General features: G+C 38.3%; 1 protein-coding gene across 5 annotated transcripts in view; it reads left to right on the plus strand.

Moving 5' to 3' along the window:
- Positions 1-18277, plus strand: part of LOC126267241 (uncharacterized) — a 210461-nt gene that overhangs the window by 53686 nt on the left and 138498 nt on the right. For 3 of the 5 annotated variants that reach the window (XM_049972226.1, XM_049972229.1, XM_049972231.1), the window contains one exon: positions 2056-2192. The exons of the other annotated variants lie outside the window; for them this stretch is intronic. The gene's annotated coding sequence lies outside the window, so the exon portion shown is untranslated. The remainder of the gene's footprint in view (positions 1-2055; positions 2193-18277) is intronic. 5 annotated transcript variants of the gene reach the window in all.

Genomic DNA, 18277 nt, shown 5'->3' on the forward strand with positions numbered 1-18277 from the left:
CTACCGCTACCCTTTCCAGAAAGTATTTGACACATTGCCCTTTTCAGGCTGTTAACGAAGGTACGAACATATGGAATATATTCATAGATATGTCAGTGGCTTATAGATTTCTTAAATAATAGAACCCAGTATGTTGTTCGTGACGATGAGTGTTCATCAGAGACTAGGGTAACATCAGGGAGTGCCCCAGGGTTATTTGGTAAGCGTGACAGCGTTATGGAGATGTTTAGCAAACTCAAGTGGCAGACTCTGCAAGAGAGGCGCTCTGCATTGCAGTGTAGCTTGCTGTCCAGGTTTCGAGAGGGTGCATTTCTGGATGAGGTATTGAATATATTGCTTCCCCCTACATACACCTCCCGAGGAGATCTCGAATATAAAATTAGAGAGATTCGAGCGCCCACAGAGGCTTTCTGGCAGTCTTTCCTCCCGTGAACCATACGCTACTGGAACTGGAAAGCAAAGTAATAACAGTGGCACGTAAAGTGCCCTCCGCCACACATCGTTGGGTGGCTTACGGAATATAAATGTAGATGTAGATGAAGGAAGTGTGATAGGACTGCTGTTGTTGTCTATATACATAAACTATTTAGCTGACATGGTGGGCAGCAATCTGTGGTCGTTTGCTGATGATGCCACAGTCTGCAGTAAAATGTCGAGGTTGAGTGACTGTAGGAAGATACCAGAGGATTTAGACAAATTCCCAGTGGTGTGATGAATGTAAGCTAGCCCAAACGGTGGAAAAATGTACGTTAATGCAGATGAGTAGGAAGATCAAACCTGTAGTGTTCGGATGCATTATTACTAGTGTCCTGCTTGGCATAGTCAAGTCGTTTAAATATCTGGGCATAACGTTGCAAAGCGATATGAGATGGAGTGAGCATGTGAGAACCATGGTATGGGAGGTGAATGGTTGACTTCAGTTTATTGGGAGAATTTCAGGAAAGGGTGGTTCACCTGTACAGGAGACCACATTGAGGACACTGGTGCTTGAGTACTGCTCTAGTGTTTGGGATCTGCACCAGATTGGTTTGAAGGAATACATCGAAGCAATTCAGAGGCAGGCTGCTAGATTTGTTACTGATTGGTTTAAACAACACGTAAGTGTTACAGAAATGCTTCGGGAACTCAAATGGAAATCCCTGGATGGGAGATGACGTTGTTTTCAAGAAACACTACTGATAAAATTTAAAGAACTGGCGTTTTCAATTGACTGCCGAGCCGAACGATTCTACTGCCACCGACATACAATGCGCGTAAGGACCACAAAGATAAGATACGAGAAATAAGAGCTCATATGGAGGCACACAGACTGTATATTTTTCCTTGTTCTGTTTGTGAATGGAACAAGAAAGGAAATGATACAAGGAACCTTCCACTAAGCACCATATGGTGGGGTGCAGAGTATCTATGTAGATGGTGTGTACTCACAGTAGGTCAATTTTTTTTGCCTTTTTGTAAATCGGAGTGACTTGCGCTCACAGAAACGATCACACAGCATATTCATTGCAAAATGTAAGAGGAATCCACTAAGACTTGATGCCCTGTAACTTCCAGGCAGATCAAAACTGTGTGCTGGGCAGAGACCTGAACTTGGGACCTTTGCCTTTCGCAGGCAAGTGCTGTGGGGATAGATCGTAAATCGTGCTTCGGCCGCTCTGTTGGGAGAGCACTTACCTGTGAAAGGCAAAGAGCCTGAGTTCGAGTCTCGATCCATTACACAGCTTTGTTCTGCCAGGAAGTTTCATATAAGTGCACACTCCGCTGCAGAGCGAAAATTTCATACTTGGTGGCTTGTTTGGTTTGAATAATATCAATTGTTTCTCATCAAAATCGGATGATTATTTTTATGTACCTCACTTTTTTAATGTCAGCATCCATCAAACAATGATGTGGCAATGCTCTCATTTGTGAATACATATTTAAATGATGAATTTAATATTTTGTTTTTCTATCTGGTGTATTCTTTTCGAAAACATAATAACGCACAAAACATTAAATGAAATGTAGACTTTATGTATAACCAAAATTTACTAGTATTTTCTGGCATTTTCACAGGATCAGAGTGCGGATATTATAATAGGCTTCGAGACTATCTCTCCTATACACATATCATATGTTGTCAAAAAATTCACATTTTACTTCAAGTTTCAAGCAAGTCTCCGTTCCTGATATGATTTCTCTCCTTGTTTAGAGTAAGTATGGAAAAGTAGGGAATTACCACAAATATAAAAGTAGAACACAAGTTCAGAAAAGTTGTAACAAGTAAATTTTGCAGAAATCATAAAATGTGGCCTTGAGCTTGCAAACTGATACTATAAAATGTCATTGTAATTGTAGAGTTAATATAACAGCAAGTAATGTTACCAGGTTCTGTAAAATATGCAGTAAAATTAGTAAAACATGTGGGCATAAGAGCGATTTGTGAAGTCTGGTGTAGAAATTCTTTTCTGAACGATGATGCTGGCCTTATCACTAATGAAATTTGCTTGGTCAATGGCTCAAAGGAACGAATTAAGTTATTTTGTGCTGCATGTGAAGTCATGTTATACGCCAAATATTCAAAAATTGCGTCTGGAGTGAAATTTAAACAGTTTGCAAGGGAATCCCTGCATATTAACAGCGGAAAAATTAAAGAAGGAGACTACATTAAAAAGTATAATGAGCACACAAGTTGTGATATACAAGACACCTCACAAAAACAGCTCATAAACAATGTGTAACTGGCATACTGGAAGTAGAAATCAGTGTTTGTAATGTAAATAGTAAGAAAAATCTTTTGAAATAAATCGATTCATTCGAATATTTAACTAAAAGCAGCGATGATATAAAGTATTAGAAAGAAAGTCTCTTTAGCAGCGAATTTAGACCCCACAGGGAGAACATCTTTTGCTCTCTCATTTCGTAGTCAACATTTGTATTGACAAGACTCCAGCGACAGAAATGTAAGCAACTCAGCCAAAAAATATTATCTTTGGACCTATAATCATTAGGAATAGACCATTGAACTCTTCTCAGTGTGTGCACTCCCCCTTCCAAGACACACACACACACACACACACACACACACACACACACACACACACACACACACACACACACACACACACACACACAATGTGACATTATGCAATGATTCTTCTTTCTCTGAGTCCCTGGGATGGGGACAGGGATTGTGAGCAACATGCATACAAAATGGGACAATATGACATATGTAAGAGACGTAACTCCTTTTACAATAAACAAATTTATTTTACTGCAGTTGTTTTTAACATGTCATACCAAAAAATCACATTCATTGTAACAATAACACCAACACAAGAGATACAAGTGTCATCCACTTAAATAAACATTTTATGATAATGGGTTATAATAATGGAATGTAAACCATTTCATTTTCTTAAAGTGTATCTACAATACTACTATAGACAGTGACATGACATTAATATATTACCAGACACACAGATGGTAAAATAAAAATAATGATCTTCAGTATTGGCTGTGGCCTATCCCTAGTAACCAACCCCTAAAATATAGGGTGGTGGAAGAGGACGTTTGGTTATGCAATCCTGTAGTCATTCTATTGTGGTACTGGATTTGCAATGTGTTTCAGAAAATAAATCAAAGGTATATTGAATGAATTATTGAATAGTTTTTGATAGAACCTGACAGTACTGTAAAGAACAAACATAAGTAGAATACCATCACTAGATGTCAAATTATAATAATATCACTACATGTCAAATTACAAAAAAAATTAAGTATGTACTGATCTGTAACATGAATTTTGTATGTAGAATACAACACTCTGTCGCCAGTGAGATGCAAATCAATCTCAAATGAAGGACCTAGGAGTAAAAACTCATACATTTGAGCATAAATTAAGTTGACAAATGGTGAAATATATAATTAACTAATCTGATCATGTATTGTATTCACATTGCAAGTGGGTAGCTGAAGATAGTGGTGCTACAGATTTACTGACAGTCAATATGTAGGTGTATGTTCAAGGCATTAAGCATTCTGCAGCACCTTCGCATTATATACATTTACTAATGTGGTTTGACAGAAATAAACCAACACAATTTCAAAAGAATGGAGATTTCTTCTACTCATTCATCGTATTTTGTACACCCTAACAAGAAGGTGAACCTACAGGTCTAAGGAACAAGTGAAGGTACACATTAACACCAGACAACAAAACATTACTTAAACCTCACATTATATTAACAAGAAACTATCACAATACTGCTTAATACTAATTCTGTTTAGGCCAGTTAAATATGTTCTAGTGAATTAGAAAGAAAGTTGCTGCTACTTCAGTTATATTAGGTAGCTGCATGCTGTCTTATCAGAAACTTAATATTTACTTCATTTATCAAGTTTTTTTTCAGAGAAAACAGTAATATAAATATGTAATTAAACAAGACAGTTTACAACACACTGCCTACCATCCATCTAAAAAAGGAATCAAATCCTTCCTGTAAGATAATCTGTGGAAGGAGTCACTAATGAGGTATGTTTTAAATTATCCTTTGAATTGGCTGAGAAAATTAATTACTTGCTGTATGTTAGATGTTAGCTTCTGAAGTATCTTCATACCACAGTGTATAACTCGGTGAAATCCTTGGTAAGGATGCAAAGTTTACACAAAAGCTATATTTCAGTCTTGTATTGAACTGATTTTTCACAACCACACTAAATCTTGCCTAAAATAACTCTGTGATTGTGGCAGTGGCTAGGAGTCAGCCAACTACAGTTCTTTGTTGACACCTGTGTACCTGCTGTAATGATTGATTTTTTTTTTGGCACCACACAGCTTTCTCAGTTGCAGTACAATGCACAGGAAGGGGAGAGCCAACTGTTGCCCTATGCAGCTCTTGCTCGTTCTAAGTATGTGGAATGGTGTATAAAACGAACGACCCTGCGCCACCACAGCTGTCAGTTAACCAAGGGGTTATTTTAATCAAAATTTAGAAGAAAACATGACAATCGTTTATCACTAATACTGCTAAAAGTTCGTGAAAACGTTGAACAATAGCCACAAAAGTTTTGTGTTATTTTCCCACAAATATAATCTGACAGGTGCCAAAGAATTTTAAAACTTTCCTGACATTACTGCTCTCAGCCACCTTTTGTATTACTTTTCAATCTTTATTTATCAAGACCAGTCCGGAATCACTCTCATCAGATGGTACATATTTATTGCATGTTTGCAGCATTGTTGGAGTTGTACAGCTGTGCCAGGCGTGAACTGTACATATTTCTCACCACATTCAGTGCATATATGTTTCTTCCTCTTGCTGTAACTACATGAGCCATATGTGTGCTGCAAATATGCTATAAAAATGTACCATCTGATGATAAATCGCTTCTCAATTTGAAACCAGTCGTGGTAAATAGAAGCTGAAGAATAAAACCAAAGGCAACTGGCTGCTGTAAACCTCTACAAACATTTAGATCTGAACTGAAATTGCTTCTTCTGGCAACTTCTGCTCTAAAGATTAATATTTAACAAAAACCTTGTAGTATAAAAGACTACAATGATTCCTTGTGCTGTTTATAAATAGATGTAAACAATCCGTAACAGTAACTTGAGCAGTGACACAGACCAATATGTTGATAATTATTACTTTTCAGCCAGTAAGCTGGCTGGTAATCTGTAAATAGCCAGTATGTCACCATAAACATAAAAAAAGACACAGAGTGTAAAACCAATGTAATCTACACCACTTTGATAGAAACAGACCTATGGTCCTTGGAATGTAGTGTTATTTTTAATTAATCAAAACACACACAAACTATACCCAATGAACAAAATCAGTTTATATAAAGCGATCTACTTCTCTATTATAAAAGATAGACTGGCATAAAGTCATGGCTCCACCCACTTGATTTGACCAATAATGCCGTCAATGTGGTGTACACTATTTCAAGCACATACAATATGCTAACCACAATGTAACTCATTACACCAGTGAACAAACATAAATAACATATGAAGTATTTAACTCCAGCAATAGAAAGTAAATAACAGGACAACCAAATGAAGAGGACAAACTAAATTAATGACAGTAAAAATAATGATATCACTGCGAATCAAATATTCACCAAAAAATCAAGCACACAAAATCCTCAAAATTTAACAAAAAAATTACAAAAATGAAAACTTTTGGTGTTGTAAATTTTACGTGACCTATATATCTCAGTTGAAGACTACGATACCAGTAACCCATTCAGAACTCAAAAACTTTACACAATTTTCACTTGACCTATATAGCTCCAACAAAGCTCTCGATACCAGAAGCCAACCATTCTAAATCCTGGTGTTGCAAATTTCACTTCACCCACATAAGCTCAAGAAAAGGCATAGATACCACACTTTCACTTACTCTATCTAAACCAAAGTTCTCAGTACAACAAACCAAACCATGCTCACATGACTAATATCAGAAATGTATCCTAACCTACAATGGTATATCAATTCCCATAACACCTACCAATAAAAATCCAAAAACTACTAAACACTAACAAGGAAATCCCAAAAATTCATTAGAACTTTCATCAGCACCAATTGCAACTTCATCCATTGCAACAAGCAGTGAGATACTTATAGATATCTGTATCTTCTTCACAAATGAAGAAAAGAGAGAAATATTAAATCTATGACCACAAGAAACAGATGGCACTAATATTTCCACAAATGAAAATGAATACATCAGCCAAAATATGCAAATTCAGTGTAACTCACCAGAAAATCAGCACTAATTCTTTCAGTAGCAACCTGAAGCATTCACTTCATGTCAGACATGTCACTAACACACATCCAGGACAAGAGAGCGCCACCAAATACTTCAACACACAATCTACAATCACAAAGAATCAAAAACATCAAGACTCGCCTTCTCATCAGGGGTCAAAGCAGATGGGTGTAGCATCAGCACCTGACCTTCTGTGAATAACCTCACATTAGCCTCAGGTAGGAAATAGTGATGATGCAATGACCGCCAATTGGCAAAAAACAGGACTAAATTATCAAGAATGAATCTTAATTACTGTTGGAACATTTGTTCAGAGTTTGCATCTTTTTGGTACAACCCAAAAAGGCAAGTACTGCTTGCTTTGCACTGAGGAGATCTTTCTCACTGTACTGGCCCAGAAACAGGACTGACAGCATACTTTTACTCAATCTGTCCTACCGAATTTTCTTTCTAAGCAGCATAGCTAAGATCTAAAAATGGTCCATTCTAAGATTGAAATTCTAATACTTACATCATAAACCATTTACTCACTAATGGTACTCATGAGTAATAATAAAGAGTGAATTTACTAGAGACTGATTTGATTTACGATTTTCCTGGAAGTCAGGCGAGACATTCATATAAATATTTACCTGCTATTACAGTATCTCGTTTTTCAAATGCAAATTTCCCACAGTATCTCCAGTTTTACTACATTTCTCTTGCTGTTTTTAGCGAGTTTCATTGCTATATGCTTTAGTGACTAATAATAATATTCAACAACTCCATTACTTAACATCTCAACATGTTTAAACGAGAGTTACCCTTGAAGAAGCCTTCCAACAGCCACAACAGTACTAACTTGCATACAACACCGCTATGAAATTAAATCTGCCGTTTATAACGTTAATGCACACAACACTATATGTGTAGCTTGCGTACATACGTCACAGTATTAAATGAATCCTACACATTAATATTCTATGGGAAAATACGATATTCTAACCACAATCATTTTAACTGATCAGGTTATTTGCCTCCCAGAATGCGAATGTATATTATGTTTCCTGTTTCCTCTCCAACAATTTCGCTTTCCGCTTTCGTCTCTTAGAAACCACAAAGCCTATTGCTGAATTACTACAACAGTTCCATGCAGCATCTACACCTCAACGAAACTAATAACAAACACAGATCTTTCTGCCCGCCAAAAATTTCGTCTTCAAAGATAATACTCGCAACGCCTTCAATTGTATATGGTAACGTCTGTGAACTCGTCACTTCCCGTGTTTCGGCGTCGCTGGAGTCTTGTTTTGTATTGCGCACACACATTTCTTTGTATGTCCGTGTTTAGTAACAAAGTGTGTGTTAACTGCAGTTACTGACGTTTGCTTCTTCCTGTGAGCATTCTCAGCTCGAATTCCCATAGTGATGACCATACAACATGCAGCAACAGCTACTTCTATAAAATAAATCAGTTAATTAAATTTTATTGTCATTCAACTGATTACAGCTATAGACAGCGCCAGGATTATAAAAACGTGAATAAAGCATCTTACATTAACAGCGTTAGAGAAATTATGGTACACCCTCCAACAGTTAGTTCTATGACATCAAATTTTCACATTCACAAAATTCATTAATTGAGTAAAAAGGATTAATCAATAATTGACTGTACAATCTGTTCTTAAATAAATCGAGTGTTGGCTCTACCCATTCTACAGACAGTTTGTTCAACATTTTCGTACCAATAACTTCGTAGCTCTTCAATGTTTTCGATAATCTACAGTAAGGTATGTCAATACGCCTATTATTTCTGGTGCAGTGGGAGTGTAGATCCTATCTAAGCTGGTATTCTGGTACGTTATTTTTTGTATATAAGAGAACAGTGTAAATGCATAAGTTTATTACAGTTAATATTTTTAGGTCAATAAACAATGGTCTGCAGTGGGCACGATTTTCTGAGTTTGTAATAATCCTAAAAACTTTATTTTGTACTGCCACAATATCCTGAATTTGTGTACTATTACCCCAGAATAAAAGTCCATAGAATATGATACTGTGAAAAAAGCAAAATAGGCTGTTCTTACATAAACCAAAGGTACATGATTTTTTAAATTTCTTGACAAGTACACCACTCTAGAAAACCTTATACTAACGTATTTAATGTGTGGCTCCCAAGACAATTTACTATCAATGACAATACCTAAAAAATTAACACTACCAAGACAGTCTTTCTACTGGAAAATCTCGTAAACTAAATACTTTTTGCTGAGTTTTACTCTCCCTGACAAAAAATCCATTATTTCGAAACCAGATTGCTGCTTGCAGTAGTGCGTCTTTGGTCATAGTTTGTAGTGCATCAAAGTCTGAATCAATATTGAAAAAAGTAGTATCATCAGCATAGAGGATAGAGTGAGTACTTATATAAAAAGGCCAATCATTTATCATAAGAATGAATAACAAAGGTAGCAAAACTGAAGCTGGTGGCACACTTCACTTAATGTCAACTATCTGCGATCTCTCGTTCCCAATACACACATCTCGTTTATGGTTATTAAGAAATGATTATAATAAGTTATCTATATTATTGTTAATGATGGACAATTATGTAATAAGTATACAGGGTGTTTCAAAATGAACATACTGGTTTTAAGGTGTTGTAGCATTCATTACATGCAACTTATAATTGTTGTAAATAAAACACCAAATGACAGAGCAACTCAAACAGTTTTGTTTGTATACCTGTATGCAACGGGAATAGTATGGAATCACAAAGAGTGAATGAAAACTGTGTTGAAAGACTGCAAGTCTTTCACGCCTAGATCCAAGAATTATCCCTGTGGAAAGTTTATGGGCCTTTCTTTTTCGGTGAATCAGCTGTGACTGATGTTTCTTATCCTGATGTGCTACAGCTATGGCCTATGCCTCAATGGGAAGAAGCTGAACAACACATCTTTCTTTGGGAGCAAGATTGTGCACCACCTCACTGGCATAACTCAGTACTCGACTGGTTAAACAATGTTGTATCCGACAGGTGGATTGGGCGCAAGGGGCTGGTTGACACAGCATTTTATGCATGACCTCAACGTTCACACACGATCTGACGCGAGCATATGTATGTGCCTCCGATACCAGCTGATCTATCCGACTTTATGGCTCACATAATATTTTCTACCACCAAGATCAGCCTATGTTATGTGTGAAGCACGAAAATGACGTTCTACTGTGTCGTTGCATTGCCTACAACAATTATGAACGATGTGTAACGACTTTCGACTCTTGTGGCATTTCAGTGATGAATTAAAGCTTTCCTCACTCCAGCAACACAATATTCCAAGTAATTCAGATCTACACAGCATCATCTACATCTGTGTTTAAATCAACATGCATACCCTGCAAACCATGGTGCAGTACATTTGCAGAGGGCACGCCCCATTACACGAGTTATTATGGTTTCTTCCCATTCCATTCGCATATCTAGTACAGGAAGAATGAAAGTTTGAATTCCTCTGTGCGTGCTATAATTAATCTAATCTTGTCCTCGCGATCCCTATCTGAGCGATGTGTAGGGGGTTGTAGTAAATTACTAGAGTCATCATTTAAAGATGGTTCTTGAAACTTTATTAGTAGACTTTCATAGGATAATTTATATCTGTCTTCAGGAGTGCAACAGATCAGTTTCTTACACATCCCTGTAGCACTCTTTCTTGGGCCAGATGAACCTGCAACTATTTGTGCTGCCCTTCTCTGTATGTGTTCAGTATCCCCTGTTAGTTCTATTTGCTACATGTCCCACACACTTGAACAATATTCTTGAAGGGATTGCATGAGATTGATTGCATTTTCCCAGTATTCTATCAATAAATCAAAGTCTAGCACCTGCTTTGTTCACAACTGAACCTATGTGACCATTCAGTTTCATATTCTTACAAAGTGTTACACCTAGGTATTTGGATGAATTGGCCAATTCAATCTGTTACTCGCTGATATTATAATCAATGGATACTATGCTTTTTAGATTTGTGAAGTGCAAAATTTTACATTTCTGAAGATTTAAATCAAGTTCCCAATCTTTGGACCTCTTTAAAATCTTATCGAAATCTGACTGAGTATTTATGCACCTTCTTTAAGACAGTACTTCATTGTAGATAACTGCATCATCTGCAAAAATTCCGAGGTTGCTATTAATATTGTCTTCAAGGTCATTAATATACAATATGAACACCAAGAGTGTCAACACACTTCCCTGGGGCACACCCAATGTTACTTCTACATCTGGCGATGACTCTCCTTCCAAGATAACATGCTTTGTTCTACCTACCAAAAAGACCTCCATCCAGTCACGAATTTCAGTTGATACCCCAAATGGTCGAAATTTTGACAACATGCGTATGTGTGGTACTGAGTCAAATGCTCTTCAGAAATCATGAAATACTGCATCTTCCTGACTACCTTGATTCACTTTCAAACTTTCAGTATGTTATGTGAGAAAACTGTGAGTTAGTCTTCATATGATCGAAGTTTTCGTAATCCATGGTGTCTGGCATGGTGGAGGTCATTCTGTTCAAGATTTCTCATTACCTTCGATCTTAGAACATTTTCTTAAGATCCGACAACAAATTGATGTCAAAGATACACGACAGTCGTTTTGTGGATCACCTTCACTACCCATCCTGTATATGAGTATTACCTGTGCTTTCATCTGACTATAGGCACGGTTTTTGTCCAAGGAATATACAACAGATTGTAATTAAAAGAGAGGTTAACTCAGGCCCAAATTCAGTACGGAATCTGATAGGGTTTTCATCAGGCCCTGGGGCTTTGTTCAGGTTTAACGAGTTCAACTGTTTCTTAACACCACTAATACTGATTTCTCTCATCTTTCCAGTGGTACAATGATTAATTTTGCGGCAGTTTTCCTGGGTTTTCTCTTGTAAAGGAACATTTGAAAATGGAGCTAAGCATTTCAGTTTTTACTTTGCTACCCTCATTTCGGTTCCTGTCTAATTCGCTTGGGACTTGACAATTCTGCTGTGGTAGTCACTGAAGGTTTGACACATAGCTGTCTTTACAGCCAAATGCACTTCATTCAGCATCACTCTTGCTATAGTCCTATGTCTTGTTTTACACCTATTATGCAGTAGTCTCTGTTTCTTTACAGTGTTTGTATACCATGGAGCATCCCTCCCATTATGAACTGTGCCACTTGGTTTATATCTATCCAGAGCATGGTTAACTATTGTTTTGTACTTCAGCCATAGTTCCTCCACATGCCCTGTGCTGAAAGTTTCAAGTTCCCCCCTTTGCTGATTTTCAGTGGCGCTTCGAACTCTGGCACTTGCTGCAAATGCTTCAGCACTTAACCACTTCGATTTTATTACTCTCACCTTTGAGAGACATTTCTTTCGATTTTACACTGATGCTTCTGGGTTTCCTACAGCTATCTTTATCTGGATTGGATGGAGAGTCGCCTAATCTAAAAACCTCTTGTGTACTCACCACACACAGTCATCAATCTGGATAGCAGCCTCCGATTTGTAGTGAACTTCTGACCCATTTACGGGCACCCTACAGTTTTCAATGGAATGGTGCACCTCCAGCAAGTCATAGACTAGCTTGTGACAGAACTTTCGAAGTCTCTGGTTCAGTCCTACCTGTCGACTGAGAACCAAGGGACTACGACCAGTTCTGAGGACAAAGCTGCAAATTATCAGTTTCATTAAGACTCAATGCGCAATGCTAGTCTCCTGAATCTTCTCTACAAATCGCTAGAATGATCGAAGTATCACTTCATGGACAGATATCATTTGATCCAATATGTTCCACAATCTGCAGTTGGTTGCACTCTGCTGCCTGAATGGCTGCCAGAGTAGCTTCTCCAACATGCTGAATTAGGCACTCAGGCATATTCACTGAGTGCATCTGGTGCTCTTTCCTGTCCCTTGCTGCCATTTCCCCTAGAGATACCGTCATTCACTGCATGTTCGAACTACCAACAATTAATAGACCCCAACGCTTTTGTGTTGGCCTTCTTTTGAATCTGGACAAAACAAGTTTACTCAAATAGGTGAAATGAGTCCCAATGGCCCAGTTTCAGTTTCAGTGAACGGCAGCACCTCGAACTTGTTTGTTATGGGGATTGGTGTAACACCCTGAATCCTCCCTGCTCCCTGTGCACACTTTACAGGATGCCTAGTCTATCATTGAAAAACCACTTGCAATCAAGTGGACAAGTAATGCCAAATCCTGTACTTTCTGCAGAGGGGATAGGATCTATAGCAGAGGATAGTACTTGAGGTATGCTTAGTACCGGTACTGCAGGTGCATGACTTTCGAGAGCCAATCGTGCATTTTCCAGCTTCTTACGAACATCAATCAGCTCATCCCATATTCGAGAACAGCATTCACAATTGGGCTGCATTTTGGCTGGTGCATTGTATTGCAGGACAGTGAACAAATAATTTTAAACTAGGCCTGGTGATTAACTTTTATACTTCTTGAGCTAAAAAAATTACTAAATCCCCATAAGCAGTGGAGCAAACTGTAGCATAGCAGCTAGGACCTTTGTGCTTCCTTAAAGTTTTCTAACAGCAGATTCTTATTCATTGCAGTAGTGATCATTGTCTGTGATACATATTTTGAATCTGATGTTCTTTGAAAGTAAAGAACTGAATCAAATTAAAATATGGGTCTTACTATATAATTGCAAAGTGTTATTCTGTCTGCGAAGCTCATTTTCGAAAGACTGTTATTACTGAAATTAAGTACATTTTTATTAAAGTTAGAAGACATGCTAGGAACAAATTATATTCGACATATTACGAATAATCCACTAAAATGTAATATGCAGTGATATATTTACATAACTGACTATTTTCATTCTGAATGGGACTGATCTGTAATGAGAGTCATAGCCTGCGTAATGTCATTTTATTTTACGATTAATACAATGTCATTTCTGTTCTATCTGTCAAAATTCATTGTATTTATTTAAATTCATGTTTTTAACATTCACATCATTGTGGCAAAATGTATATAAGGCCCATGCAAAAGCACTAATGACACCGAAATTTGTTCAAAGTTTCCAGGTGGTTTCTGTGCTAATCTGATTTGTATACACTAAATGGATTCATAATAGCACACACTGTGCTTTTCTTACTGCTGGAATGACTTTACACAGAAATAAACTATGCTGAAACTCAAAATCACATGTGGCACAAATAAATGTTGGCATTACTGCCCACTTGGTCAGTCTTTGTTATACTTGGGCTTCAACTTATTTCTTTTCTACAGAAGCAAGTCTGCAGGTTTGATCCCAAACAAACGAGATTTCTATTATGGCAACTGAAAAATCTGTCGTAAAAATTAAAAATTTCCTAAAACCATATAACGTTAATCATAGTTATTAGCAAACTCGAAAATAATTTACAATAAATACAGTTAATGTACAAATTGGAGTATGCCCAGAATAATGATAACTTTCTAAAAATTTTCAAAAATACACGTTTATTTGCACTGGTATAGAGTGAAATTTGGGGTCATCTTTAGCATTAACTGTGAATCACAAACGTTGATTTGCTACGAAATAAGTTATCAAAAAGCACCCAGTAACTTACGTAAAAGTAGTTTTGTAATCGCCCAAAAATTCATAAAAATGACCTATTTCTCATGTAATTATACAATGAAATCACACAGTGATTGTTCTGAACGAGGAAAGGCTTCTCAGAAATTTTAAAAGAACACAAATTAGTTTAAGCTTACGAATGATGATAAGAGTAGGAGTTTATTGTGGCACTCGCTAATGTCTTAAATTTTATACAGGGTGTCCCACTCAGACCTCCCTTATCTCAATGACCTGGGAGAGAAAAACCACAGTACATGCGGCAGTGAAAATTGCACCATATTGTAGAGCATCTCAAAGATTTTATATTCCTGCGTCAAAACTGCCAAGAATCGTCACCCGAGTGCAGCATGATCACATGAAGTGAAAATGGCGACTCCACCAGTGTGCAAGCAGTATTGTGGTTTGCAGAAACAAAATCGCCGATTACAGAGCAAAGAAGTTATCGTCGTGTGTATGAATGTGATCCATCTGATGTGAAAACATTTAAGGAATGGTATAGGAAGTTTCTGACAATGGGAAGTGTTCTGAAACATTCTGGCAGTGCACGTTACAGAGTTTCAGAAGAGACAGTGGAGGACATTAGACAAACGTTTCTCAGAAGCCCAATTCGTCAAGCACCTTGGCAACTTGAAGTACCTCGATCAACATTGCATCGTGTAGTTCACAATCGTCTTCCTATGTGTCCTTACAAATTGCAAATTCTGCAGCATCTCGACGCTGATCGACAAACCACGCCAACAACAATTTGCTGCGGATATGCTGCAGCATATTGATATGGACGCCAGCTGTCTGAAAAGATGTTTATTCTCAGATGAGGCAACCTTTCGTCTGTCAGGAAGGGTTAATAGGCATAATGTTCGGATTTGCGGTTCGCAAAATCCGTACATTATCGTTGAACATGTTCGTGATAGCCCTAAACTAAACGTCTGGTGCGCGCTAATGCACGACAGGACTGTTGGGCCGTTCTTCTCTGTGGAACAAACAGTGAATGGCTCAATGTATCTGGACATGCTGGAGCAGTATATATACCTTCAGATACAGGACTTGCAACCCAGCATCATTTTTCAACAAGATTGAGCTCTGCCGCATTGGTCAATGACTGTTCACAAGTTCCTGGATAGGAAATTTCGCAATCGTTGGATCAGACACAGAGGACCTACTGCCTGACCACCACGTTTACCCGGCAGTACGCTGCCTGATTTCTTCATGTGGGGGATTCTTGAAGGACTGCATATATGCGACCAAAGTGGACTATATTCCTACATTGCAACAACATATCACTAATGTGATTGCAACAATAACAGAGGAAATGTTACAGAGAACTTGGCAAGAAATTGAATTTAGAGTCGATATTCTTTGTGCTACAAATGGTTCACATGTAGAGGTGTATTCATGATAAATAAATAAATTCTACAATGTAGTGCATTTTTCACTGTCATATCTACCATGGTTTTTTTTCCTGGGTCTGTGAAGTCAGGGCGGTTTGAGTGGGATAACCTGTATATCACAATTCAAACTGGTACTGTTACAATGAGAGTTATTTTGCAGAAGCGATGTGACAGTAAAATATGCGAATCTAGAATTTGAAATCGGCACACGAATTTTGCAAACTGCGAATTGCATGGATTTTTTACTTACCTGTTTCTGCGCCAACTTCTACACTGGTATGCTGAAGAAGACATTGCAGCGTGAGTTTATTTCAGTCAAAATCTGGAAAAAACTGCAGCACCAACAATACATCTCAAGCGATTTTACCAATCCATCTGCATCAGTCATGACTCAGCCAAGTCTGCTTGTAACTTCATAAGGGAAAACTGCTGCAAAAGCTAAACAGGCAACAGATGCAGTGTTCAAAAACACTAAAGAGTTGTTCAGCAAGAATAAAATGAAAATGAGGGAAGAAAAAACGCGTAATCATGGAGGCTGTGAAACTGCTGTGTTTTATGACTGGCAACAAACTATCAGTGGATGAATACACCATGTATGTGTACTCCAAGCACTTCCCAGTGAAATACCTCCTGCAGACACTAAAGAAAGTATTGTTTGAGAACTTCTTAATAACAGAGTACTATGTGCTTTTTTATAGCTACATTAATTATGGTCTAAAGTTAGGATATTACTCTGCTTGTTGTAGGAACCTGTTAATGCCACAAAAAAGCTATCAGGATTATCACATCAAACAAAATATTGAGTAACTTCCAGCCTACATTCATCCCATTAGAAATAATAACCATTTACAGCCAGTATGTGCAGCTGGACCATATAGGAAGATTCTTGGGTTGCTATCTGCACCATGCATTGTCGCAGGCATCTCGTCTGCCATTAGCTTCAGACCACACCACCTTCTGAAGACAAAATTTCTAAGGAGCATATACATAAGTGAGTTTTCACCCTAAACTACCATCCTTCCAACTGTAACACCCAGCAACATGGTTCACGATCGTCAGCTTCATACTGCACTGCCACAGCATCTTTGATGAAACTTCGAAATTGGTGGTCCTATTAAGCCTCATCATCAGCGACGTCATATAACTACCTCTGTCTTGGACAAATTCGAGGCTGCAGCAAATTCGACGCCGGAAAGTCAATCCTGCTCCACCGATTCGCCAAGATGCCACATATGTGATAATAATTTACAAGGAAAGTTTGCCCAACAGGACACCATCTCAAGTTTGGACGTCTCTGTACATCAATCAGCACTACTCTCCTGCCCAACACATTCAAAATTTTACCACATGGAAAGCCATTCACTACCTCAAACCTGCCTCCCTTAAAACCAGCGTAGCTGGTGCAGGGATTGTTCAGACTGAAGACAACACTCATGTCACTGCGGAGCACCGTAAAACATCAGACACTGAGAATACTGAAAATGATTTCAAGGTGAGCCTTAACATGCAGCAACTCCAGCCAAATGACATATATGTGATACTGGTAGACAGCTTCATTGCACTGGAAGGACAGCATAAAAAACGACAGGTTGAGAACAGTTTTAGTTCCACACACTTAATTCACAGCTACAAACTACCCAACGACATTGAACCCTCGGTGATAACATGACAGGCATCAGCCTACGGTTTCCTAAAGATCACGCCTCCTGGAGAACAACTGCTGCCGGCAAGCATGCAGACAATGACAGATAATACGGCGCCTTCCCTCCCGTAACCCCAGTAGCCAAGCACTTCACCATGACAGTTTGATAATTTCACTGTAGACCAGCAGTCCTACTACGTTGCCCCTGACAGCCCCTATGCCCTAGCTCAGCATTTACTGACACATTAACTTCAGTGACGATTGCTTTTCCCAAATTTCCATTAGGTGCACGCGATTTAATTTTTCACTGTCTTTGAGGTCGATAAGTGAGGGGGAGGTTACACGTAGCGACGTGGTGACAGGACAATCTTCGGATTTGAGGTTGTTCTGGACACGAATTTTGCATTGTGCAAATCTCGTAACAAAGTACTGGTTACGAACAGGTCGTTACGTCTGCGAGAATAGATTTGAGATTTGGCATTTATATCGAAAATTATTAAAATGAGTGAGGGCAACAATTACCAAAATTTGGTAGACTTGGATACGGAGCCATCGGTCGAACAGTAGGAAACGCGCACTGCGGAACCCATTGTCCAGGGCCAGGCGTCTAGCATTCAAGACGCGACCGCCGGAACGCAACAAAGAGCAGAAATGGAATTCCAAACTTTAGAAAATGTTTCGGAATCGGAAGTGAAAATCAAATCTGAACCCCTTGATGACGAATACGGGGGGACAATTAAAGAGGCACCCGCTACGGAAGTAAAACCACTGGTTTCCTGGGATTTAACTGATATGTTGAATGTTTTAATTAACGAAATCAAGGCTCAGTCTAGCAAGATAGAAACTCAATCGGCAGAAATTAAAGCTCAGTCTGCCAAGCAAGAAG

Source organism: Schistocerca gregaria, chromosome 4 (genome assembly GCF_023897955.1).
Source record: "Schistocerca gregaria isolate iqSchGreg1 chromosome 4, iqSchGreg1.2, whole genome shotgun sequence".
NCBI classification, from domain to species: Eukaryota; Metazoa; Arthropoda; class Insecta; order Orthoptera; family Acrididae; genus Schistocerca; species Schistocerca gregaria.